Genomic DNA, 23,275 nt, shown 5'->3' with positions numbered 1-23,275 from the left:
CCTCTGTAGTTGTACCTTGGTGATTCAACAAAATGTGGCATCATAAGCAGCATTCTACTGCCATAGACTGGGCGGAAAAAACATTTAGAATTTCACTGAAAAAGAAAAAAAGCATACTTAGGCAGAGCTTTCTGGACAGTAAGGACATTAGAGTAAGTGATGAATAAGCACTGCTTTTGTTAATTTACATAGGCAGAACAGAGACTGCTGGGAAAAGCCTGAAATTAAAGGCCCAGAAAATGCCTGCTTCTGGATAGAACACTAAGAAGGGTTGAAAGTTTTTTCTCTGACCCTGGCCACTCTTACAAGCAATCCTATGATAGTCAGAAGGACCCACACTAAAAAGGAAGGGACAGCCATTTGGACCCTTTCCACCTTTTCTATATCTCGCCTGATCGAGCCTGATCGAGCGCTGATTGAGCGGATTAGCACATGTACTTCTCATTTTGGGAAGGTATTGCTTAGCTTGCTACCAGCAGCTCAGTTATGTTATGATGTTAGAGGCTTGCAAGGAATGCTTTAGTCCTGCATTAGGCCGTTTTTATTGCTACTTGCATTCAAGGGAAAGATAATTAGCCAGAATCTGTGGCCCAGTTATTCATCTTGGCATTCCGATTTGCACAAAGGGAATAAGCATTTGAGAGAAAATGCAACATGTGTTTCTTATGTTGCTATGAACAGCTTTTTATCCTTTCTCTTTAGGGTCTAGCCAATGCAAAAATAGATAAATAAGTGCTGACTTTCTGTAAGACGTGTCCAATGCTGGGACAAAATAAAAGGGGACACTTATAAATGATAGTGATATCATTTGAGAAAGGGTAAGTTGACACTGAATTTCATGTATATTCACAGACCAAGCATGAAAAAGTCCCCAGCATGATCTTCATTGCGTGCTTAGAGCTGGTATTAGCTTTTCAGAGGTGCGGGCCTTTCGAAGGCTCGTTGGTCTAGGGGTATGATTCTCGCTTTGGGTGCGAGAGGTCCCGGGTTCAAATCCCGGACGAGCCCTTTTATTGGTGCTTTTTTAAAGTAGTATTGCAGTATGCATTTCAAAGCCAATATCAATTTTCTCTTTGCAGTAGTGGATGAATATTTGCTAGAGTCTCATGCTTTTAACCTTGCCCTGCCTGAGCAAATAGGAAACATTTCTCTTTAAGCATTTTGCAAAAATGCTGAACTTGCATGGCATATACAAGCGTTCAGCTAGGGCTGTCTGGGAAGGTTTCATGAAAGAAATCTAAAACCAGAGGCCCTTGGAATAGCCTGTTTTGAGAAGTTTCATCACAGAAGAATCAACTGTAGACATCTGTTTCTGTAGTGTAGTGGTTATCACGTTCGCCTCACACGCGAAAGGTCCCCGGTTCGAAACCGGGCAGAAACAGTTGTTATATTGTCTTGGCTGCAATGTTGAGAGGTGCCGTTTTGCCATGAAATTGTCCAGGCCCTGAAGATGGTTTCATGCAGACTCGTTCCAAGAAAGTGAATTCTCTTAAAAACACTAAAGTAATTGGCATGTGGATGTATCTGTTGATTCACAGACCTCGCTTTGAAAAGAGCCCTGCATTCTGTTCATTGCTCACCTAGAACACGCATTAACTTTGGGAATTGTTGGCACCAACAGGCATCTTAGTTTAGTGGAGTGTTTCTGGTGTTTAAGTGCAGAAGCCCTGGGCTCAATTCCTCGGTGACCCTTCTCAAGGTGATGATACAAATGCATCGTCACCTTTACGTTTAATGTCAGAATTGTTTATTTCTATTTGGTGGTGTATGAATGCTTGCAATAGTATGTTGATTTTTTCTAGCCTTGAATGAATAAAAGCAAATCACTCCTCTTTATGTATTTTTCTAATACATTGATATTTGCATCTCCTTTCCTAGCCTGCATTTTTCATTATCTTACAGGCTGTATATAATAAGTATCAATTCAGGGGCCCTTCTTCTACTCAATTCACAACTGTTCTATCCCGGCATTGATAAGCAATCTACATCTGCTTCTGTTGTGTATTGGTTATCATGTTTACCTGACGTGTGAAAGCCCCATGTTTGACAGTGCGCGTTAACAAAGAGACCAATGATTTTTATTAAAAGTTGTCATGTGTTTTTGTTACCTTGCACCGGCCAAAAAGTGCCGGAAATGACTTCATTTGCAGTCACTTGAAAAGTAGGGATTCTCAAATAAATGGTAAGAGGTTGGAACAAATCTAAAGGAATGCATGGCATATCTATATGTATGTGTACGCAGGTATCCATATATAAAGATAGATAGATAGATAGATAGATAGATAGATAGATAGATAGATAGATAGATAGATAGATAGATAGATAGATAGATAGATAGATAGATAGATAGATAGATAGATAGATAGATAGATAGATAGATAGATAGATAGATAGATAGATAGATAGATAGATAGATAGATAGATAGATAGATAGATATTGGGAGAGAGAGAGCGTTACTATAAACTGAGACTTTATTTTCCATCAAGCTGTCTTTCCTTTCCTTCAGGAACAGAATGTTCTGATCATCAGCGCTCCAGAATCTAGTGCTTGGTTGGCAAGCATCACACATTGTGATGTGTTAGCTAAGAGTTCCATGTCGTTCAGACTCATATATTCCTCTGTAGTTGTACCTTGGTGATTCAACAAAATGTGGCATCATAAGCAGCATTCTACTGCCATAGACTGGGCGGAAAAAACATTTAGAATTTCACTGAAAAAGAAAAAAAGCATACTTAGGCAGAGCTTTCTGGACAGTAAGGACATTAGAGTAAGTGATGAATAAGCACTGCTTTTGTTAATTTACATAGGCAGAACAGAGACTGCTGGGAAAAGCCTGAAATTAAAGGCCCAGAAAATGCCTGCTTCTGGATAGAACACTAAGAAGGGTTGAAAGTTTTTTCTCTGACCCTGGCCACTCTTACAAGCAATCCTATGATAGTCAGAAGGACCCACACTAAAAAGGAAGGGACAGCCATTTGGACCCTTTCCACCTTTTCTATATCTCGCCTGATCGAGCCTGATCGAGCGCTGATTGAGCGGATTAGCACATGTACTTCTCATTTTGGGAAGGTATTGCTTAGCTTGCTACCAGCAGCTCAGTTATGTTATGATGTTAGAGGCTTGCAAGGAATGCTTTAGTCCTGCATTAGGCCGTTTTTATTGCTACTTGCATTCAAGGGAAAGATAATTAGCCAGAATCTGTGGCCCAGTTATTCATCTTGGCATTCCGATTTGCACAAAGGGAATAAGCATTTGAGAGAAAATGCAACATGTGTTTCTTATGTTGCTATGAACAGCTTTTTATCCTTTCTCTTTAGGGTCTAGCCAATGCAAAAATAGATAAATAAGTGCTGACTTTCTGTAAGACGTGTCCAATGCTGGGACAAAATAAAAGGGGACACTTATAAATGATAGTGATATCATTTGAGAAAGGGTAAGTTGACACTGAATTTCATGTATATTCACAGACCAAGCATGAAAAAGTCCCCAGCATGATCTTCATTGCGTGCTTAGAGCTGGTATTAGCTTTTCAGAGGTGCGGGCCTTTCGAAGGCTCGTTGGTCTAGGGGTATGATTCTCGCTTTGGGTGCGAGAGGTCCCGGGTTCAAATCCCGGACGAGCCCTTTTATTGGTGCTTTTTTAAAGTAGTATTGCAGTATGCATTTCAAAGCCAATATCAATTTTCTCTTTGCAGTAGTGGATGAATATTTGCTAGAGTCTCATGCTTTTAACCTTGCCCTGCCTGAGCAAATAGGAAACATTTCTCTTTAAGCATTTTGCAAAAATGCTGAACTTGCATGGCATATACAAGCGTTCAGCTAGGGCTGTCTGGGAAGGTTTCATGAAAGAAATCTAAAACCAGAGGCCCTTGGAATAGCCTGTTTTGAGAAGTTTCATCACAGAAGAATCAACTGTAGACATCTGTTTCTGTAGTGTAGTGGTTATCACGTTCGCCTCACACGCGAAAGGTCCCCGGTTCGAAACCGGGCAGAAACAGTTGTTATATTGTCTTGGCTGCAATGTTGAGAGGTGCCGTTTTGCCATGAAATTGTCCAGGCCCTGAAGATGGTTTCATGCAGACTCGTTCCAAGAAAGTGAATTCTCTTAAAAACACTAAAGTAATTGGCATGTGGATGTATCTGTTGATTCACAGACCTCGCTTTGAAAAGAGCCCTGCATTCTGTTCATTGCTCACCTAGAACACGCATTAACTTTGGGAATTGTTGGCACCAACAGGCATCTTAGTTTAGTGGAGTGTTTCTGGTGTTTAAGTGCAGAAGCCCTGGGCTCAATTCCTCGGTGACCCTTCTCAAGGTGATGATACAAATGCATCGTCACCTTTACGTTTAATGTCAGAATTGTTTATTTCTATTTGGTGGTGTATGAATGCTTGCAATAGTATGTTGATTTTTTCTAGCCTTGAATGAATAAAAGCAAATCACTCCTCTTTATGTATTTTTCTAATACATTGATATTTGCATCTCCTTTCCTAGCCTGCATTTTTCATTATCTTACAGGCTGTATATAATAAGTATCAATTCAGGGGCCCTTCTTCTACTCAATTCACAACTGTTCTATCCCGGCATTGATAAGCAATCTACATCTGCTTCTGTTGTGTATTGGTTATCATGTTTACCTGACGTGTGAAAGCCCCATGTTTGACAGTGCGCGTTAACAAAGAGACCAATGATTTTTATTAAAAGTTGTCATGTGTTTTTGTTACCTTGCACCGGCCAAAAAGTGCCGGAAATGACTTCATTTGCAGTCACTTGAAAAGTAGGGATTCTCAAATAAATGGTAAGAGGTTGGAACAAATCTAAAGGAATGCATGGCATATCTATATGTATGTGTACGCAGGTATCCATATATAAAGATAGATAGATAGATAGATAGATAGATAGATAGATAGATAGATAGATAGATAGATAGATAGATAGATAGATAGATAGATAGATAGATAGATAGATAGATAGATAGATAGATAGATAGATAGATAGATAGATAGATAGATAGATAGATAGATAGATAGATAGATAGATAGATATTGGGAGAGAGAGAGCGTTACTATAAACTGAGACTTTATTTTCCATCAAGCTGTCTTTCCTTTCCTTCAGGAACAGAATGTTCTGATCATCAGCGCTCCAGAATCTAGTGCTTGGTTGGCAAGCATCACACATTGTGATGTGTTAGCTAAGAGTTCCATGTCGTTCAGACTCATATATTCCTCTGTAGTTGTACCTTGGTGATTCAACAAAATGTGGCATCATAAGCAGCATTCTACTGCCATAGACTGGGCGGAAAAAACATTTAGAATTTCACTGAAAAAGAAAAAAAGCATACTTAGGCAGAGCTTTCTGGACAGTAAGGACATTAGAGTAAGTGATGAATAAGCACTGCTTTTGTTAATTTACATAGGCAGAACAGAGACTGCTGGGAAAAGCCTGAAATTAAAGGCCCAGAAAATGCCTGCTTCTGGATAGAACACTAAGAAGGGTTGAAAGTTTTTTCTCTGACCCTGGCCACTCTTACAAGCAATCCTATGATAGTCAGAAGGACCCACACTAAAAAGGAAGGGACAGCCATTTGGACCCTTTCCACCTTTTCTATATCTCGCCTGATCGAGCCTGATCGAGCGCTGATTGAGCGGATTAGCACATGTACTTCTCATTTTGGGAAGGTATTGCTTAGCTTGCTACCAGCAGCTCAGTTATGTTATGATGTTAGAGGCTTGCAAGGAATGCTTTAGTCCTGCATTAGGCCGTTTTTATTGCTACTTGCATTCAAGGGAAAGATAATTAGCCAGAATCTGTGGCCCAGTTATTCATCTTGGCATTCCGATTTGCACAAAGGGAATAAGCATTTGAGAGAAAATGCAACATGTGTTTCTTATGTTGCTATGAACAGCTTTTTATCCTTTCTCTTTAGGGTCTAGCCAATGCAAAAATAGATAAATAAGTGCTGACTTTCTGTAAGACGTGTCCAATGCTGGGACAAAATAAAAGGGGACACTTATAAATGATAGTGATATCATTTGAGAAAGGGTAAGTTGACACTGAATTTCATGTATATTCACAGACCAAGCATGAAAAAGTCCCCAGCATGATCTTCATTGCGTGCTTAGAGCTGGTATTAGCTTTTCAGAGGTGCGGGCCTTTCGAAGGCTCGTTGGTCTAGGGGTATGATTCTCGCTTTGGGTGCGAGAGGTCCCGGGTTCAAATCCCGGACGAGCCCTTTTATTGGTGCTTTTTTAAAGTAGTATTGCAGTATGCATTTCAAAGCCAATATCAATTTTCTCTTTGCAGTAGTGGATGAATATTTGCTAGAGTCTCATGCTTTTAACCTTGCCCTGCCTGAGCAAATAGGAAACATTTCTCTTTAAGCATTTTGCAAAAATGCTGAACTTGCATGGCATATACAAGCGTTCAGCTAGGGCTGTCTGGGAAGGTTTCATGAAAGAAATCTAAAACCAGAGGCCCTTGGAATAGCCTGTTTTGAGAAGTTTCATCACAGAAGAATCAACTGTAGACATCTGTTTCTGTAGTGTAGTGGTTATCACGTTCGCCTCACACGCGAAAGGTCCCCGGTTCGAAACCGGGCAGAAACAGTTGTTATATTGTCTTGGCTGCAATGTTGAGAGGTGCCGTTTTGCCATGAAATTGTCCAGGCCCTGAAGATGGTTTCATGCAGACTCGTTCCAAGAAAGTGAATTCTCTTAAAAACACTAAAGTAATTGGCATGTGGATGTATCTGTTGATTCACAGACCTCGCTTTGAAAAGAGCCCTGCATTCTGTTCATTGCTCACCTAGAACACGCATTAACTTTGGGAATTGTTGGCACCAACAGGCATCTTAGTTTAGTGGAGTGTTTCTGGTGTTTAAGTGCAGAAGCCCTGGGCTCAATTCCTCGGTGACCCTTCTCAAGGTGATGATACAAATGCATCGTCACCTTTACGTTTAATGTCAGAATTGTTTATTTCTATTTGGTGGTGTATGAATGCTTGCAATAGTATGTTGATTTTTTCTAGCCTTGAATGAATAAAAGCAAATCACTCCTCTTTATGTATTTTTCTAATACATTGATATTTGCATCTCCTTTCCTAGCCTGCATTTTTCATTATCTTACAGGCTGTATATAATAAGTATCAATTCAGGGGCCCTTCTTCTACTCAATTCACAACTGTTCTATCCCGGCATTGATAAGCAATCTACATCTGCTTCTGTTGTGTATTGGTTATCATGTTTACCTGACGTGTGAAAGCCCCATGTTTGACAGTGCGCGTTAACAAAGAGACCAATGATTTTTATTAAAAGTTGTCATGTGTTTTTGTTACCTTGCACCGGCCAAAAAGTGCCGGAAATGACTTCATTTGCAGTCACTTGAAAAGTAGGGATTCTCAAATAAATGGTAAGAGGTTGGAACAAATCTAAAGGAATGCATGGCATATCTATATGTATGTGTACGCAGGTATCCATATATAAAGATAGATAGATAGATAGATAGATAGATAGATAGATAGATAGATAGATAGATAGATAGATAGATAGATAGATAGATAGATAGATAGATAGATAGATAGATAGATAGATAGATAGATAGATAGATAGATAGATATTGGGAGAGAGAGAGCGTTACTATAAACTGAGACTTTATTTTCCATCAAGCTGTCTTTCCTTTCCTTCAGGAGCAGAATGTTCTGATCATCAGCGCTCCAGAATCTAGTGCTTGGTTGGCAAGCATCACACATTGTGATGTGTTAGCTAAGAGTTCCATGTCGTTCAGACTCATATATTCCTCTGTAGTTGTACCTTGGTGATTCAACAAAATGTGGCATCATAAGCAGCATTCTACTGCCATAGACTGGACAGAAAAAACATTTAGAATTTCACTGAAAAAGAAAAAAAGCATACTTAGGCAGAGCTTTCTGGACAGTAAGGACATTAGAGTAAGTGATGAATAAGCACTGCTTTTGTTAATTTACATAGGCAGAACAGAGACTGCTGGGAAAAGCCTGAAATTAAAGGCACAGAAAATGCCTGCTTCTGGATAGAACACTAAGAAGGGTTGAAAGTTTTTTCTCTGACCCTGGCCACTCCCTGGCCACTCTTACAAGCAATCCTATGATAGTCAGAAGGACCCACCCTAAAAAGGAAGGGACAGCCATTTGGACCCTTTCCACCTTTTCTATATCTTAGCCTGATCGAGCGCTGATTGAGCGGATTAGCACATGTACTTCTCATTTTGGGAAGGTATTGCTTAGCTTGCTACCAGCAGCTCAGTTATGTTATGATGTTAGAGGCTTGCATGGAATGCTTTAGTCCTGCATTAGGCCGTTTTTATTGCTACTTGCATTCAAGGGAAAGATAATTAGCCAGAATCTGTGGCCCAGTTATTCACCTTGGCATTCCGATTTGCATAAAGGGAATAAGCATTTGAGAGAAAATGCAACATGTGTTTCTTATGTTGCTATGAACAGCTTTTTATTCTTTCTCTTTAGGGTCTAGCCAATGCAGAAATAGATAAATAAGTGCTGACTTTCTGTAAGACGTGTCCAATGCTGGGACAAAATAAAAGGGGACACTTATAAATGATAGTGATATCATTTGAGAAAGGGTAAGTTGACACTGAATTTCATGTATATTCACAGACCAAGCATGAAAAAGTCCCCAGCATGATCTTCATTGCGTGCTTAGAGCTGGTATTAGCTTTTCAGAGGTGCGGGCCTTTCGAAGGCTCGTTGGTCTAGGGGTATGATTCTCGCTTTGGGTGCGAGAGGTCCCGGGTTCAAATCCCGGACGAGCCCTTTCATTGGTGCTTTTTTAAAGTAGTATTGCAGTATGCATTTCAAAGCCAATATCAATTTTCTCTTTGCAGTAGTGGATGAATATTTGCTAGAGTCTCATGCTTTTAACCTTGCCCTGCCTGAGCAAATAGGAAACATTTCTCTTTAAGCATTTTGCAAAAATGCTGAACTTGCATGGCATATACAAGCGTTCGGCTAGGGCTGTCTGGGAAGGTTGCATGAAAGAAATCTAAAACCAGAGGCCCTTGGAATAGCCTGTTTTGAGAAGTTTCATCACAGAAGAATCAACTGTAGACATCTGTTTCTGTAGTGTAGTGGTTATCACGTTCGCCTCACACGCGAAAGGTCCCCGGTTCGAAACCGGGCAGAAACAGTTGTTATATTGTCTTGGCTGCAATGTTGAGAGGTGCCGTTTTGCCATGAAATTGTCCAGGCCCTGAAGATGGTTTCATGCAGACTCGTTCCAAGAAAGTGAATTCTCTTAAAAACACTAAAGTAATTGGCATGTGGATGTATCTGTTGATTCACAGACCTCGCTTTGAAAAGAGCCCTGCATTCTGTTCATTGCTCACCTAGAACACGCATTAACTTTGGGAATTGTTGGCACCAACAGGCATCTTAGTTTAGTGGAGTGTTTCTGGTGTTTAAGTGCAGAAGCCCTGGGCTCAATTCCTCGGTGACCCTTCTCAAGGTGATGATACAAATGCATCGTCACCTTTAAGTTTAATGTCAGAATTGTTTATTTCTATTTGGTGGTGTATGAATGCTTGCAATAGTATGTTGATTTTTTCTAGCCTTGAATGAATAAAAGCAAATCACTCCTCTTTATGTATTTTTCTAATACATTGATATTTGCATCTCCTTTCCTAGCCTGCATTTTTCATTATCCTACAGGCTGTATATAATAAGTATCAATTCAGGGGCCCTTCTTCTACTCAATTCACAACTGTTCTATCCCGGCATTGATAAGCAATCTACATCTGCTTCTGTTGTGTATTGGTTATCATGTTTACCTGACGTGTGAAAGCCCCATGTTTGACAGTGCGCGTTAACAAAGAGACCAATGATTTTTATTAAAAGTTGTCATGTGTTTTTGTTACCTTGCACCGGCCAAAAAGTGCCGGAAATGACTTCATTTGCAGTCACTTGAAAAGTAGGGATTCTCAAATAAATGGTAAGAGGTTGGAACAAATCTAAAGGAATGCATGGCATATCTATATGTATGTGTACGCAGGTATCCATATATAAAGATAGATAGATAGATAGATAGATAGATAGATAGATAGATAGATAGATAGATAGATAGATAGATAGATAGATAGATAGATAGATAGATAGATAGATAGATAGATAGATAGATAGATAGATAGATAGATAGATAGATAGATAGATAGATAGATAGATAGATAGATAGATAGATAGATAGATAGATATTGGGAGAGAGAGAGCGTTACTATAAACTGAGACTTTATTTTCCATCAAGCTGTCTTTCCTTTCCTTCAGGAGCAGAATGTTCTGATCATCAGCGCCCCAGAATCTAGTGCTTGGTTGGCAAGCATCACACATTGTGATGTGTTAGCTAAGAGTTCCATGTCGTTCAGACTCATATATTCCTCTGTAGTTGTACCTTGGTGATTCAACAAAATGTGGCATCATAAGCAGCATTCTACTGCCATAGACTGGGCGGAAAAAACATTTAGAATTTCACTGAAAAAGAAAAAAAGCATACTTAGGCAGAGCTTTCTGGACAGTAAGGACATTAGAGTAAGTGATGAATAAGCACTGCTTTTGTTAATTTACATAGGCAGAACAGAGACTGCTGGGAAAAGCCTGAAATTAAAGGCCCAGAAAATGCCTGCTTCTGGATAGAACACTAAGAAGGGTTGAAAGTTTTTTCTCTGACCCTGGCCACTCTTACAAGCAATCCTATGATAGTCAGAAGGACCCACACTAAAAAGGAAGGGACAGCCATTTGGACCCTTTCCACCTTTTCTATATCTCGCCTGATCGAGCCTGATCGAGCGCTGATTGAGCGGATTAGCACATGTACTTCTCATGTTGGGAAGGTATTGCTTAGCTTGCTACCAGCAGCTCAGTTATGTTATGATGTTAGAGGCTTGCAAGGAATGCTTTAGTCCTGCATTAGGCCGTTTTTATTGCTACTTGCATTCAAGGGAAAGATAATTAGCCAGAATCTGTGGCCCAGTTATTCATCTTGGCATTCCGATTTGCACAAAGGGAATAAGCATTTGAGAGAAAATGCAACATGTGTTTCTTATGTTGCTATGAACAGCTTTTTATCCTTTCTCTTTAGGGTCTAGCCAATGCAAAAATAGATAAATAAGTGCTGACTTTCTGTAAGACGTGTCCAATGCTGGGACAAAATAAAAGGGGACACTTATAAATGATAGTGATATCATTTGAGAAAGGGTAAGTTGACACTGAATTTCATGTATATTCACAGACCAAGCATGAAAAAGTCCCCAGCATGATCTTCATTGCGTGCTTAGAGCTGGTATTAGCTTTTCAGAGGTGCGGGCCTTTCGAAGGCTCGTTGGTCTAGGGGTATGATTCTCGCTTTGGGTGCGAGAGGTCCCGGGTTCAAATCCCGGACGAGCCCTTTTATTGGTGCTTTTTTAAAGTAGTATTGCAGTATGCATTTCAAAGCCAATATCAATTTTCTCTTTGCAGTAGTGGATGAATATTTGCTAGAGTCTCATGCTTTTAACCTTGCCCTGCCTGAGCAAATAGGAAACATTTCTCTTTAAGCATTTTGCAAAAATGCTGAACTTGCATGGCATATACAAGCGTTCAGCTAGGGCTGTCTGGGAAGGTTTCATGAAAGAAATCTAAAACCAGAGGCCCTTGGAATAGCCTGTTTTGAGAAGTTTCATCACAGAAGAATCAACTGTAGACATCTGTTTCTGTAGTGTAGTGGTTATCACGTTCGCCTCACACGCGAAAGGTCCCCGGTTCGAAACCGGGCAGAAACAGTTGTTATATTGTCTTGGCTGCAATGTTGAGAGGTGCCGTTTTGCCATGAAATTGTCCAGGCCCTGAAGATGGTTTCATGCAGACTCGTTCCAAGAAAGTGAATTCTCTTAAAAACACTAAAGTAATTGGCATGTGGATGTATCTGTTGATTCACAGACCTCGCTTTGAAAAGAGCCCTGCATTCTGTTCATTGCTCACCTAGAACACGCATTAACTTTGGGAATTGTTGGCACCAACAGGCATCTTAGTTTAGTGGAGTGTTTCTGGTGTTTAAGTGCAGAAGCCCTGGGCTCAATTCCTCGGTGACCCTTCTCAAGGTGATGATACAAATGCATCGTCACCTTTACGTTTAATGTCAGAATTGTTTATTTCTATTTGGTGGTGTATGAATGCTTGCAATAGTATGTTGATTTTTTCTAGCCTTGAATGAATAAAAGCAAATCACTCCTCTTTATGTATTTTTCTAATACATTGATATTTGCATCTCCTTTCCTAGCCTGCATTTTTCATTATCTTACAGGCTGTATATAATAAGTATCAATTCAGGGGCCCTTCTTCTACTCAATTCACAACTGTTCTATCCCGGCATTGATAAGCAATCTACATCTGCTTCTGTTGTGTATTGGTTATCATGTTTACCTGACGTGTGAAAGCCCCATGTTTGACAGTGCGCGTTAACAAAGAGACCAATGATTTTTATTAAAAGTTGTCATGTGTTTTTGTTACCTTGCACCGGCCAAAAAGTGCCGGAAATGACTTCATTTGCAGTCACTTGAAAAGTAGGGATTCTCAAATAAATGGTAAGAGGTTGGAACAAATCTAAAGGAATGCATGGCATATCTATATGTATGTGTACGCAGGTATACATATATAAAGATAGATAGATAGATAGATAGATAGATAGATAGATAGATAGATAGATAGATAGATAGATAGATAGATAGATAGATAGATAGATAGATAGATAGATAGATAGATAGATAGATAGATAGATAGATAGATAGATAGATAGATAGATAGATAGATAGATAGATAGATAGATAGATAGATAGATAGATAGATATTGGGAGAGAGAGAGCGTTACTATAAACTGAGACTTTATTTTCCATCAAGCTGTCTTTCCTTTCCTTCAGGAGCAGAATGTTCTGATCATCAGCGCTCCAGAATCTAGTGCTTGGTTGGCAAGCATCACACATTGTGATGTGTTAGCTAAGAGTTCCATGTCGTTCAGACTCATATATTCCTCTGTAGTTGTACCTTGGTGATTCAACAAAATGTGGCATCATAAGCAGCATTCTACTGCCATAGACTGGGCAGAAAAAACATTTAGAATTTCACTGAAAAAGAAAAAAAGCATACTTAGGCAGAGCTTTCTGGACAGTAAGGACATTAGAGTAAGTGATGAATAAGCACTGCTTTTGTTAATTTACATAGGCAGAACAGAGACTGCTGGGAAAAGCCTGAAATTAAAGGCCCAGAAAATGCCTGCTTCTGGATAGAACACTAAGAAGGGTTGAAAGTTTTTTCTCTGACCCTGGCCACTCTTACAAGCAATCCTATGATAGTCAGAAGGACCCACCCTAAAAAGGAAGGGACAGCCATTTGGACCCTTTCCACCTTTTCTATATCTCGCCTGATCGAGCGCTGATTGAGCGGATTAGCACATGTACTTCTCATTTTGGGAAGGTATTGCTTAGCTTGCTACCAGCAGCTCAGTTATGTTATGATGTTAGAGGCTTGCATGGAATGCTTTAGTCCTGCATTAGGCCGTTTTTATTGCTACTTGCATTCAAGGGAAAGATAATTAGCCAGAATCTGTGGCCCAGTTATTCACCTTGGCATTCCGATTTGCACAAAGGGAATAAGCATTTGAGAGAAAATGCAACATGTGTTTCTTATGTTGCTATGAACAGCTTTTTATTCTTTCTCTTTAGGGTCTAGCCAATGCAGAAATAGATAAATAAGTGCTGACTTTCTGTAAGACGTGTCCAATGCTGGGACAAAATAAAAGGGGACACTTATAAATGATAGTGATATCATTTGAGAAAGGGTAAGTTGACACTGAATTTCATGTATATTCACAGACCAAGCATGAAAAAGTCCCCAGCATGATCTTCATTGCGTGCTTAGAGCTGGTATTAGCTTTTCAGAGGTGCGGGCCTTTCGAAGGCTCGTTGGTCTAGGGGTATGATTCTCGCTTTGGGTGCGAGAGGTCCCGGGTTCAAATCCCGGACGAGCCCTTTCATTGGTGCTTTTTTAAAGTAGTATTGCAGTATGCATTTCAAAGCCAATATCAATTTTCTCTTTGCAGTAGTGGATGAATATTTGCTAGAGTCTCATGCTTTTAACCTTGCCCTGCCTGAGCAAATAGGAAACATTTCTCTTTAAGCATTTTGCAAAAATGCTGAACTTGCATGGCATATACAAGCATTCGGCTAGGGCTGTCTGGGAAGGTTGCATGAAAGAAATCTAAAACCAGAGGCCCTTGGAATAGCCTGTTTTGAGAAGTTTCATCACAGAAGAATCAACTGTAGACATCTGTTTCTGTAGTGTAGTGGTTATCACGTTCGCCTCACACGCGAAAGGTCCCCGGTTCGAAACCGGGCAGAAACAGTTGTTATATTGTCTTGGCTGCAATGTTGAGAGGTGCCGTTTTGCCATGAAATTGTCCAGGCCCTGAAGATGGTTTCATGCAGACTCGTTCCAAGAAAGTGAATTCTCTTAAAAACACTAAAGTAATTGGCATGTGGATGTATCTGTTGATTCACAGACCTCGCTTTGAAAAGAGCCCTGCATTCTGTTCATTGCTCACCTAGAACACGCATTAACTTTGGGAATTGTTGGCACCAACAGGCATCTTAGTTTAGTGGAGTGTTTCTGGTGTTTAAGTGCAGAAGCCCTGGGCTCAATTCCTCGGTGACCCTTCTCAAGGTGATGATACAAATGCATCGTCACCTTTACGTTTAATGTCAGAATTGTTTATTTCTATTTGGTGGTGTATGAATGCTTGCAATAGTATGTTGATTTTTTCTAGCCTTGAATGAATAAAAGCAAATCACTCCTCTTTATGTATTTTTCTAATACATTGATATTTGCATCTCCTTTCCTAGCCTGCATTTTTCATTATCTTACAGGCTGTATATAATAAGTATCAATTCAGGGGCCCTTCTTCTACTCAATTCACAACTGTTCTATCCCGGCATTGATAAGCAATCTACATCTGCTTCTGTTGTGTATTGGTTATCATGTTTACCTGACGTGTGAAAGCCCCATGTTTGACAGTGCGCGTTAACAAAGAGACCAATGATTTTTATTAAAAGTTGTCATGTGTTTTTGTTACCTTGCACCGGCCAAAAAGTGCCGGAAATGACTTCATTTGCAGTCACTTGAAAAGTAGGGATTCTCAAATAAATGGTAAGAGGTTGGAACAAATCTAAAGGAATGCATGGCATATCTATATGTATGTGTACGCAGGTATCCATATATAAAGATAGATAGATAGATAGATAGATAGATAGATAGATAGATAGATAGATAGATAGATAGATAGATAGATAGATAGATAGATAGATAGATAGATAGATAGATAGATAGATAGATAGATAGATAGATAGATATTGGGAGAGAGAGAGCGTTACTATAAACTGAGACTTTATTTTCCATCAAGCTGTCTATCCTTTCCTTCAGGAGCAGAATGTTCTGATCATCAGCGCTCCAGAATCTAGTGCTTGGTTGGCAAGCATCACACATTGTGATGTGTTAGCTAAGAGTTCCATGTCGTTCAGACTCATATATTCCTCTGTAGTTGTACCTTGGTGATTCAACAAAATGTGGCATCATAAGCAGCATTCTACTGCCATAGACTGGGCAGAAAAAACATTTAGAATTTCACTGAAAAAGAAAAAAAGCATACTTAGGCAGAGCTTTCTGGACAGTAAGGACATTAGAGTAAGTGATGAATAAGCACTGCTTTTGTTAATTTACATAGGCAGAACAGAGACTGCTGGGAAAAGCCTGAAATTAAAGGCACAGAAAATGCCTGCTTCTGGATAGAACACTAAGAAGGGTTGAAAGTTTTTTCTCTGACCCTGGCCACTCTTACAAGCAATCCTATGATAGTCAGAAGGACCCACCCTAAAAAGGAAGGGACAGCCATTTGGACCCTTTCCACCTTTTCTATATCTCGCCTGATCGAGCGCTGATTGAGCGGATTAGCACATGTACTTCTCATTTTGGGAAGATATTGCTTAGCTTGCTACCAGCAGCTCAGTTATGTTATGATGTTAGAGGCTTGCATGGAATGCTTTAGTCCTGCATTAGGCCGTTTTTATTGCTACTTGCATTCAAGGGAAAGATAATTAGCCAGAATCTGTGGCCCAGTTATTCACCTTGGCATTCCGATTTGCATAAAGGGAATAAGCATTTGAGAGAAAATGCAACATGTGTTTCTTATGTTGCTATGAACAGCTTTTTATTCTTTCTCTTTAGGGTCTAGCCAATGCAGAAATAGATAAATAAGTGCTGACTTTCTGTAAGACGTGTCCAATGCTGGGACAAAATAAAAGGGGACACTTATAAATGATAGTGATATCATTTGAGAAAGGGTAAGTTGACACTGAATTTCATGTATATTCACAGACCAAGCATGAAAAAGTCCCCAGCATGATCTTCATTGCGTGCTTAGAGCTGGTATTAGCTTTTCAGAGGTGCGGGCCTTTCGAAGGCTCGTTGGTCTGGGGGTATGATTCTCGCTTTGGGTGCGAGAGGTCCCGGGTTCAAATCCCGGACGAGCCCTTTCATTGGTGCTTTTTTAAAGTAGTATTGCAGTATGCATTTCAAAGCCAATATCAATTTTCTCTTTGCAGTAGTGGATGAATATTTGCTAGAGTCTCATGCTTTTAACCTTGCCCTGCCTGAGCAAATAGGAAACATTTCTCTTTAAGCATTTTGCAAAAATGCTGAACTTGCATGGCATATACAAGCGTTCGGCTAGGGCTGTCTGGGAAGGTTGCATGAAAGAAATCTAAAACCAGAGGCCCTTGGAATAGCCTGTTTTGAGAAGTTTCATCACAGAAGAATCAACTGTAGACATCTGTTTCTGTAGTGTAGTGGTTATCACGTTCGCCTCACACGCGAAAGGTCCCCGGTTCGAAACCGGGCAGAAACAGTTGTTATATTGTCTTGGCTGCAATGTTGAGAGGTGCCGTTTTGCCATGAAATTGTCCAGGCCCTGAAGATGGTTTCATGCAGACTCGTTCCAAGAAAGTGAATTCTCTTAAAAACACTAAAGTAATTGGCATGTGGATGTATCTGTTGATTCACAGACCTCGCTTTGAAAAGAGCCCTGCATTCTGTTCATTGCTCACCTAGAACACGCATTAACTTTGGGAATTGTTGGCACCAACAGGCATCTTAGTTTAGTGGAGTGTTTCTGGTGTTTAAGTGCAGAAGCCCTGGGCTCAATTCCTCGGTGACCCTTCTCAAGGTGATGATACAAATGCATCGTCACCTTTAAGTTTAATGTCAGAATTGTTTATTTCTATTTGGTGGTGTATGAATGCTTGCAATAGTATGTTGATTTTTTCTAGCCTTGAATGAATAAAAGCAAATCACTCCTCTTTATGTATTTTTCTAATACATTGATATTTGCATCTCCTTTCCTAGCCTGCATTTTTCATTATCCTACAGGCTGTATATAATAAGTATCAATTCAGGGGCCCTTCTTCTACTCAATTCACAACTGTTCTATCCCGGCATTGATAAGCAATCTACATCTGCTTCTGTTGTGTATTGGTTATCATGTTTACCTGACGTGTGAAAGCCCCATGTTTGACAGTGCGCGTTAACAAAGAGACCAATGATTTTTATTAAAAGTTGTCATGTGTTTTTGTTACCTTGCACCGGCCAAAAAGTGCCGGAAATGACTTCATTTGCAGTCACTTGAAAAGTAGGGATTCTCAAATAAATGGTAAGAGGTTGGAACAAATCTAAAGGAATGCATGGCATATCTATATGTATGTGTACGCAGGTATCCATATATAAAGATAGATAGATAGATAGATAGATAGATAGATAGATAGATAGATAGATAGATAGATAGATAGATAGATAGATAGATAGATAGATAGATAGATAGATAGATAGATAGATAGATAGATAGATAGATAGATAGATAGATAGATAGATAGATAGATAGATAGATAGATAGATAGATAGATAGATATTGGGAGAGAGAGAGCGTTACTATAAACTGAGACTTTATTTTCCATCAAGCTGTCTTTCCTTTCCTTCAGGAGCAGAATGTTCTGATCATCAGCGCTCCAGAATCTAGTGCTTGGTTGGCAAGCATCACACATTGTGATGTGTTAGCTAAGAGTTCCATGTCGTTCAGACTCATATATTCCTCTGTAGTTGTACCTTGGTGATTCAACAATATGTGGCATCATAAGCAGCATTCTACTGCCATAGACTGGGCGGAAAAAACATTTAGAATTTCACTGAAAAAGAAAAAAAGCATACTTAGGCAGAGCTTTCTGGACAGTAAGGACATTAGAGTAAGTGATGAATAAGCACTGCTTTTGTTAATTTACATAGGCAGAACAGAGACTGCTGGGAAAAGCCTGAAATTAAAGGCACAGAAAATGCCTGCTTCTGGATAGAACACTAAGAAGGGTTGAAAGTTTTTTCTCTGACCCTGGCCACTCTTACAAGCAATCCTATGATAGTCAGAAGGACCCACCCTAAAAAGGAAGGGACAGCCATTTGGACCCTTTCCACCTTTTCTATATCTCGCCTGATCGAGCGCTGATTGAGCGGATTAGCACATGTACTTCTCATTTTGGGAAGATATTGCTTAGCTTGCTACCAGCAGCTCAGTTATGTTATGATGTTAGAGGCTTGCATGGAATGCTTTAGTCCTGCATTAGGCCGTTTTTATTGCTACTTGCATTCAAGGGAAAGATAATTAGCCAGAATCTGTGGCCCAGTTATTCACCTTGGCATTCCGATTTGCATAAAGGGAATAAGCATTTGAGAGAAAATGCAACATGTGTTTCTTATGTTGCTATGAACAGCTTTTTATTCTTTCTCTTTAGGGTCTAGCCAATGCAGAAATAGATAAATAAGTGCTGACTTTCTGTAAGACGTGTCCAATGCTGGGACAAAATAAAAGGGGACACTTATAAATGATAGTGATATCATTTGAGAAAGGGTAAGTTGACACTGAATTTCATGTATATTCACAGACCAAGCATGAAAAAGTCCCCAGCATGATCTTCATTGCGTGCTTAGAGCTGGTATTAGCTTTTCAGAGGTGCGGGCCTTTCGAAGGCTCGTTGGTCTAGGGGTATGATTCTCGCTTTGGGTGCGAGAGGTCCCGGGTTCAAATCCCGGACGAGCCCTTTCATTGGTGCTTTTTTAAAGTAGTATTGCAGTATGCATTTCAAAGCCAATATCAATTTTCTCTTTGCAGTAGTGGATGAATATTTGCTAGAGTCTCATGCTTTTAACCTTGCCCTGCCTGAGCAAATAGGAAACATTTCTCTTTAAGCATTTTGCAAAAATGCTGAACTTGCATGGCATATACAAGCGTTCGGCTAGGGCTGTCTGGGAAGGTTGCATGAAAGAAATCTAAAACCAGAGGCCCTTGGAATAGCCTGTTTTGAGAAGTTTCATCACAGAAGAATCAACTGTAGACATCTGTTTCTGTAGTGTAGTGGTTATCACGTTCGCCTCACACGCGAAAGGTCCCCGGTTCGAAACCGGGCAGAAACAGTTGTTATATTGTCTTGGCTGCAATGTTGAGAGGTGCCGTTTTGCCATGAAATTGTCCAGGCCCTGAAGATGGTTTCATGCAGACTCGTTCCAAGAAAGTGAATTCTCTTAAAAACACTAAAGTAATTGGCATGTGGATGTATCTGTTGATTCACAGACCTCGCTTTGAAAAGAGCCCTGCATTCTGTTCATTGCTCACCTAGAACACGCATTAACTTTGGGAATTGTTGGCACCAACAGGCATCTTAGTTTAGTGGAGTGTTTCTGGTGTTTAAGTGCAGAAGCCCTGGGCTCAATTCCTCGGTGACCCTTCTCAAGGTGATGATACAAATGCATCGTCACCTTTAAGTTTAATGTCAGAATTGTTTATTTCTATTTGGTGGTGTATGAATGCTTGCAATAGTATGTTGATTTTTTCTAGCCTTGAATGAATAAAAGCAAATCACTCCTCTTTATGTATTTTTCTAATACATTGATATTTGCATCTCCTTTCCTAGCCTGCATTTTTCATTATCCTACAGGCTGTATATAATAAGTATCAATTCAGGGGCCCTTCTTCTACTCAATTCACAACTGTTCTATCCCGGCATTGATAAGCAATCTACATCTGCTTCTGTTGTGTATTGGTTATCATGTTTACCTGACGTGTGAAAGCCCCATGTTTGACAGTGCGCGTTAACAAAGAGACCAATGATTTTTATTAAAAGTTGTCATGTGTTTTTGTTACCTTGCACCGGCCAAAAAGTGCCGGAAATGACTTCATTTGCAGTCACTTGAAAAGTAGGGATTCTCAAATAAATGGTAAGAGGTTGGAACAAATCTAAAGGAATGCATGGCATATCTATATGTATGTGTACGCAGGTATCCATATATAAGATAGATAGATAGATAGATAGATAGATAGATAGATAGATAGATAGATAGATAGATAGATAGATAGATAGATAGATAGATAGATAGATAGATAGATAGATAGATAGATAGATAGATAGATAGATAGATAGATAGATAGATAGATAGATAGATAGATAGATAGGGAGAGAGAGAGCGTTACTATAAACTGAGACTTTATTTTCCATCAAGCTGTCTTTCCTTTCCTTCAGGAGCAGAATGTTCTGATCATCAGCGCTCCAGAATCTAGTGCTTGGTTGGCAAGCATCACACATTGTGATGTGTTAGCTAAGAGTTCCATGTCGTTCAGACTCATATATTCCTCTGTAGTTGTACCTTGGTGATTCAACAATATGTGGCATCATAAGCAGCATTCTACTGCCATAGACTGGGCGGAAAAAACATTTAGAATTTCACTGAAAAAGAAAAAAAGCATACTTAGGCAGAGCTTTCTGGACAGTAAGGACATTAGAGTAAGTGATGAATAAGCACTGCTTTTGTTAATTTACATAGGCAGAACAGAGACTGCTGGGAAAAGCCTGAAATTAAAGGCCCAGAAAATGCCTGCTTCTGGATAGAACACTAAGAAGGGTTGAAAGTTTTTTCTCTGACCCTGGCCACTCTTACAAGCAATCCTATGATAGTCAGAAGGACCCACACTAAAAAGGAAGGGACAGCCATTTGGACCCTTTCCACCTTTTCTATATCTCGCCTGATCGAGCCTGATCGAGCGCTGATTGAGCGGATTAGCACATGTACTTCTCATTTTGGGAAGGTATTGCTTAGCTTGCTACCAGCAGCTCAGTTATGTTATGATGTTAGAGGCTTGCAAGGAATGCTTTAGTCCTGCATTAGGCCGTTTTTATTGCTACTTGCATTCAAGGGAAAGATAATTAGCCAGAATCTGTGGCCCAGTTATTCATCTTGGCATTCCGATTTGCACAAAGGGAATAAGCATTTGAGAGAAAATGCAACATGTGTTTCTTATGTTGCTATGAACAGCTTTTTATCCTTTCTCTTTAGGGTCTAGCCAATGCAGAAATAGATAAATAAGTGCTGACTTTCTGTAAGACGTGTCCAATGCTGGGACAAAATAAAAGGGGACACTTATAAATGATAGTGATATCATTTGAGAAAGGGTAAGTTGACACTGAATTTCATGTATATTCACAGACCAAGCATGAAAAAGTCCCCAGCATGATCTTCATTGCGTGCTTAGAGCTGGTATTAGCTTTTCAGAGGTGCGGGCCTTTCGAAGGCTCGTTGGTCTAGGGGTATGATTCTCGCTTTGGGTGCGAGAGGTCCCGGGTTCAAATCCCGGACGAGCCCTTTCATTGGTGCTTTTTTAAAGTAGTATTGCAGTATGCATTTCAAAGCCAATATCAATTTTCTCTTTGCAGTAGTGGATGAATATTTGCTAGAGTCTCATGCTTTTAACCTTGCCCTGCCTGAGCAAATAGGAAACATTTCTCTTTAAGCATTTTGCAAAAATGCTGAACTTGCATGGCATATACAAGCGTTCAGCTAGGGCTGTCTGGGAAGGTTGCATGAAAGAAATCTAAAACCAGAGGCCCTTGGAATAGCCTGTTTTGAGAAGTTTCATCACAGAAGAATCAACTGTAGACATCTGTTTCTGAAGTGTAGTGGTTATCACGTTCGCCTCACACGCGAAAGGTCCCCGGTTCGAAACCGGGCAGAAACAGTTGTTATATTGTCTTGGCTGCAATGTTGAGAGGTGCCGTTTTGCCATGAAATTGTCCAGGCCCTGAAGATGGTTTCATGCAGACTCGTTCCAAGAAAGTGAATTCTCTTAAAAACACTAAAGTAATTGGCATGTGGATGTATCTGTTGATTCACAGACCTCGCTTTGAAAAGAGCCCTGCATTCTGTTCATTGCTCACCTAGAACACGCATTAACTTTGGGAATTGTTGGCACCAACAGGCATCTTAGTTTAGTGGAGTGTTTCTGGTGTTTAAGTGCAGAAGCCCTGGGCTCAATTCCTCGGTGACCCTTCTCAAGGTGATGATACAAATGCATCGTCACCTTTAAGTTTAATGTCAGAATTGTTTATTTCTATTTGGTGGTGTATGAATGCTTGCAATAGTATGTTGATTTTTTCTAGCCTTGAATGAATAAAAGCAAATCACTCCTCTTTATGTATTTTTCTAATACATTGATATTTGCATCTCCTTTCCTAGCCTGCATTTTTCATTATCTTACAGGCTGTATATAATAAGTATCAATTCAGGGGCCCTTCTTCTACTCAATTCACAACTGTTCTATCCCGGCATTGATAAGCAATCTACATCTGCTTCTGTTGTGTATTGGTTATCATGTTTACCTGACGTGTGAAAGCCCCATGTTTGACAGTGCGCGTTAACAAAGAGACCAATGATTTTTATTAAAAGTTGTCATGTGTTTTTGTTACCTTGCACCGGCCAAAAAGTGCCGGAAATGACTTCATTTGCAGTCACTTGAAAAGTAGGGATTCTCAAATAAATGGTAAGAGGTTGGAACAAATCTAAAGGAATGCATGGCATATCTATATGTATGTGTACGCAGGTATCCATATATAAAGATAGATAGATAGATAGATAGATAGATAGATAGATAGATAGATAGATAGATAGATAGATAGATAGATAGATAGATAGATAGATAGATAGATAGATAGATAGATAGATAGATAGATAGATAGATAGATAGATAGATAGATAGATAGATAGATAGATAGATAGATAGATAGATATTGGGAGAGAGAGAGCGTTACTATAAACTGAGACTTTATTTTCCATCAAGCTGTCTTTCCTTTCC

The 23,275-nt window shown here is 39.7% G+C and overlaps 17 non-coding genes across 17 annotated transcripts; all 17 read left to right on the top strand.

Annotated features, from left to right (window-relative positions):
• The first annotated feature begins 936 nt into the window (after nucleotides 1–936).
• On the top strand, nucleotides 937–1,008 carry TRNAP-UGG (transfer RNA proline (anticodon UGG)). Its single transcript has one exon. It is a non-coding gene; the product is annotated as a tRNA-Pro (tRNA).
• Nucleotides 1,009–1,308: 300 nt separating this feature from the next.
• TRNAV-CAC (transfer RNA valine (anticodon CAC)) lies at nucleotides 1,309–1,381 on the top strand. Its single transcript has one exon. It is a non-coding gene; the product is annotated as a tRNA-Val (tRNA).
• Nucleotides 1,382–3,552: 2,171 nt separating this feature from the next.
• On the top strand, nucleotides 3,553–3,624 carry TRNAP-UGG (transfer RNA proline (anticodon UGG)). Its single transcript has one exon. It is a non-coding gene; the product is annotated as a tRNA-Pro (tRNA).
• Nucleotides 3,625–3,924: 300 nt separating this feature from the next.
• Nucleotides 3,925–3,997, top strand: TRNAV-CAC (transfer RNA valine (anticodon CAC)). Its single transcript has one exon. It is a non-coding gene; the product is annotated as a tRNA-Val (tRNA).
• A 2,163-nt stretch (nucleotides 3,998–6,160) lies between these two features.
• Nucleotides 6,161–6,232, top strand: TRNAP-UGG (transfer RNA proline (anticodon UGG)). Its single transcript has one exon. It is a non-coding gene; the product is annotated as a tRNA-Pro (tRNA).
• A 300-nt stretch (nucleotides 6,233–6,532) lies between these two features.
• Nucleotides 6,533–6,605, top strand: TRNAV-CAC (transfer RNA valine (anticodon CAC)). The gene has a single exon. It is a non-coding gene; the product is annotated as a tRNA-Val (tRNA).
• Nucleotides 6,606–8,730: 2,125 nt separating this feature from the next.
• On the top strand, nucleotides 8,731–8,802 carry TRNAP-UGG (transfer RNA proline (anticodon UGG)). Its single transcript has one exon. It is a non-coding gene; the product is annotated as a tRNA-Pro (tRNA).
• A 300-nt stretch (nucleotides 8,803–9,102) lies between these two features.
• On the top strand, nucleotides 9,103–9,175 carry TRNAV-CAC (transfer RNA valine (anticodon CAC)). Its single transcript has one exon. It is a non-coding gene; the product is annotated as a tRNA-Val (tRNA).
• A 2,175-nt stretch (nucleotides 9,176–11,350) lies between these two features.
• On the top strand, nucleotides 11,351–11,422 carry TRNAP-UGG (transfer RNA proline (anticodon UGG)). Its single transcript has one exon. It is a non-coding gene; the product is annotated as a tRNA-Pro (tRNA).
• Nucleotides 11,423–11,722: 300 nt separating this feature from the next.
• TRNAV-CAC (transfer RNA valine (anticodon CAC)) lies at nucleotides 11,723–11,795 on the top strand. The gene has a single exon. It is a non-coding gene; the product is annotated as a tRNA-Val (tRNA).
• Nucleotides 11,796–13,964: 2,169 nt separating this feature from the next.
• Nucleotides 13,965–14,036, top strand: TRNAP-UGG (transfer RNA proline (anticodon UGG)). Its single transcript has one exon. It is a non-coding gene; the product is annotated as a tRNA-Pro (tRNA).
• A 300-nt stretch (nucleotides 14,037–14,336) lies between these two features.
• TRNAV-CAC (transfer RNA valine (anticodon CAC)) lies at nucleotides 14,337–14,409 on the top strand. Its single transcript has one exon. It is a non-coding gene; the product is annotated as a tRNA-Val (tRNA).
• Nucleotides 14,410–16,890: 2,481 nt separating this feature from the next.
• On the top strand, nucleotides 16,891–16,963 carry TRNAV-CAC (transfer RNA valine (anticodon CAC)). Its single transcript has one exon. It is a non-coding gene; the product is annotated as a tRNA-Val (tRNA).
• A 2,161-nt stretch (nucleotides 16,964–19,124) lies between these two features.
• TRNAP-UGG (transfer RNA proline (anticodon UGG)) lies at nucleotides 19,125–19,196 on the top strand. Its single transcript has one exon. It is a non-coding gene; the product is annotated as a tRNA-Pro (tRNA).
• Nucleotides 19,197–19,496: 300 nt separating this feature from the next.
• TRNAV-CAC (transfer RNA valine (anticodon CAC)) lies at nucleotides 19,497–19,569 on the top strand. The gene has a single exon. It is a non-coding gene; the product is annotated as a tRNA-Val (tRNA).
• Nucleotides 19,570–21,717: 2,148 nt separating this feature from the next.
• Nucleotides 21,718–21,789, top strand: TRNAP-UGG (transfer RNA proline (anticodon UGG)). The gene has a single exon. It is a non-coding gene; the product is annotated as a tRNA-Pro (tRNA).
• A 300-nt stretch (nucleotides 21,790–22,089) lies between these two features.
• TRNAV-CAC (transfer RNA valine (anticodon CAC)) lies at nucleotides 22,090–22,162 on the top strand. The gene has a single exon. It is a non-coding gene; the product is annotated as a tRNA-Val (tRNA).
• The last annotated feature ends 1,113 nt before the right edge of the window (nucleotides 22,163–23,275 follow it).

This window comes from Lissotriton vulgaris, unplaced genomic scaffold, assembly GCF_964263255.1.
Source record: "Lissotriton vulgaris unplaced genomic scaffold, aLisVul1.2 SCAFFOLD_1851, whole genome shotgun sequence".
NCBI lineage: Eukaryota > Metazoa > Chordata > Amphibia > Caudata > Salamandridae > Lissotriton > Lissotriton vulgaris.
The sequence above is the reverse complement of the archived record's forward strand: the minus strand, read 5'-3'. Positions and strand labels throughout refer to the sequence as shown.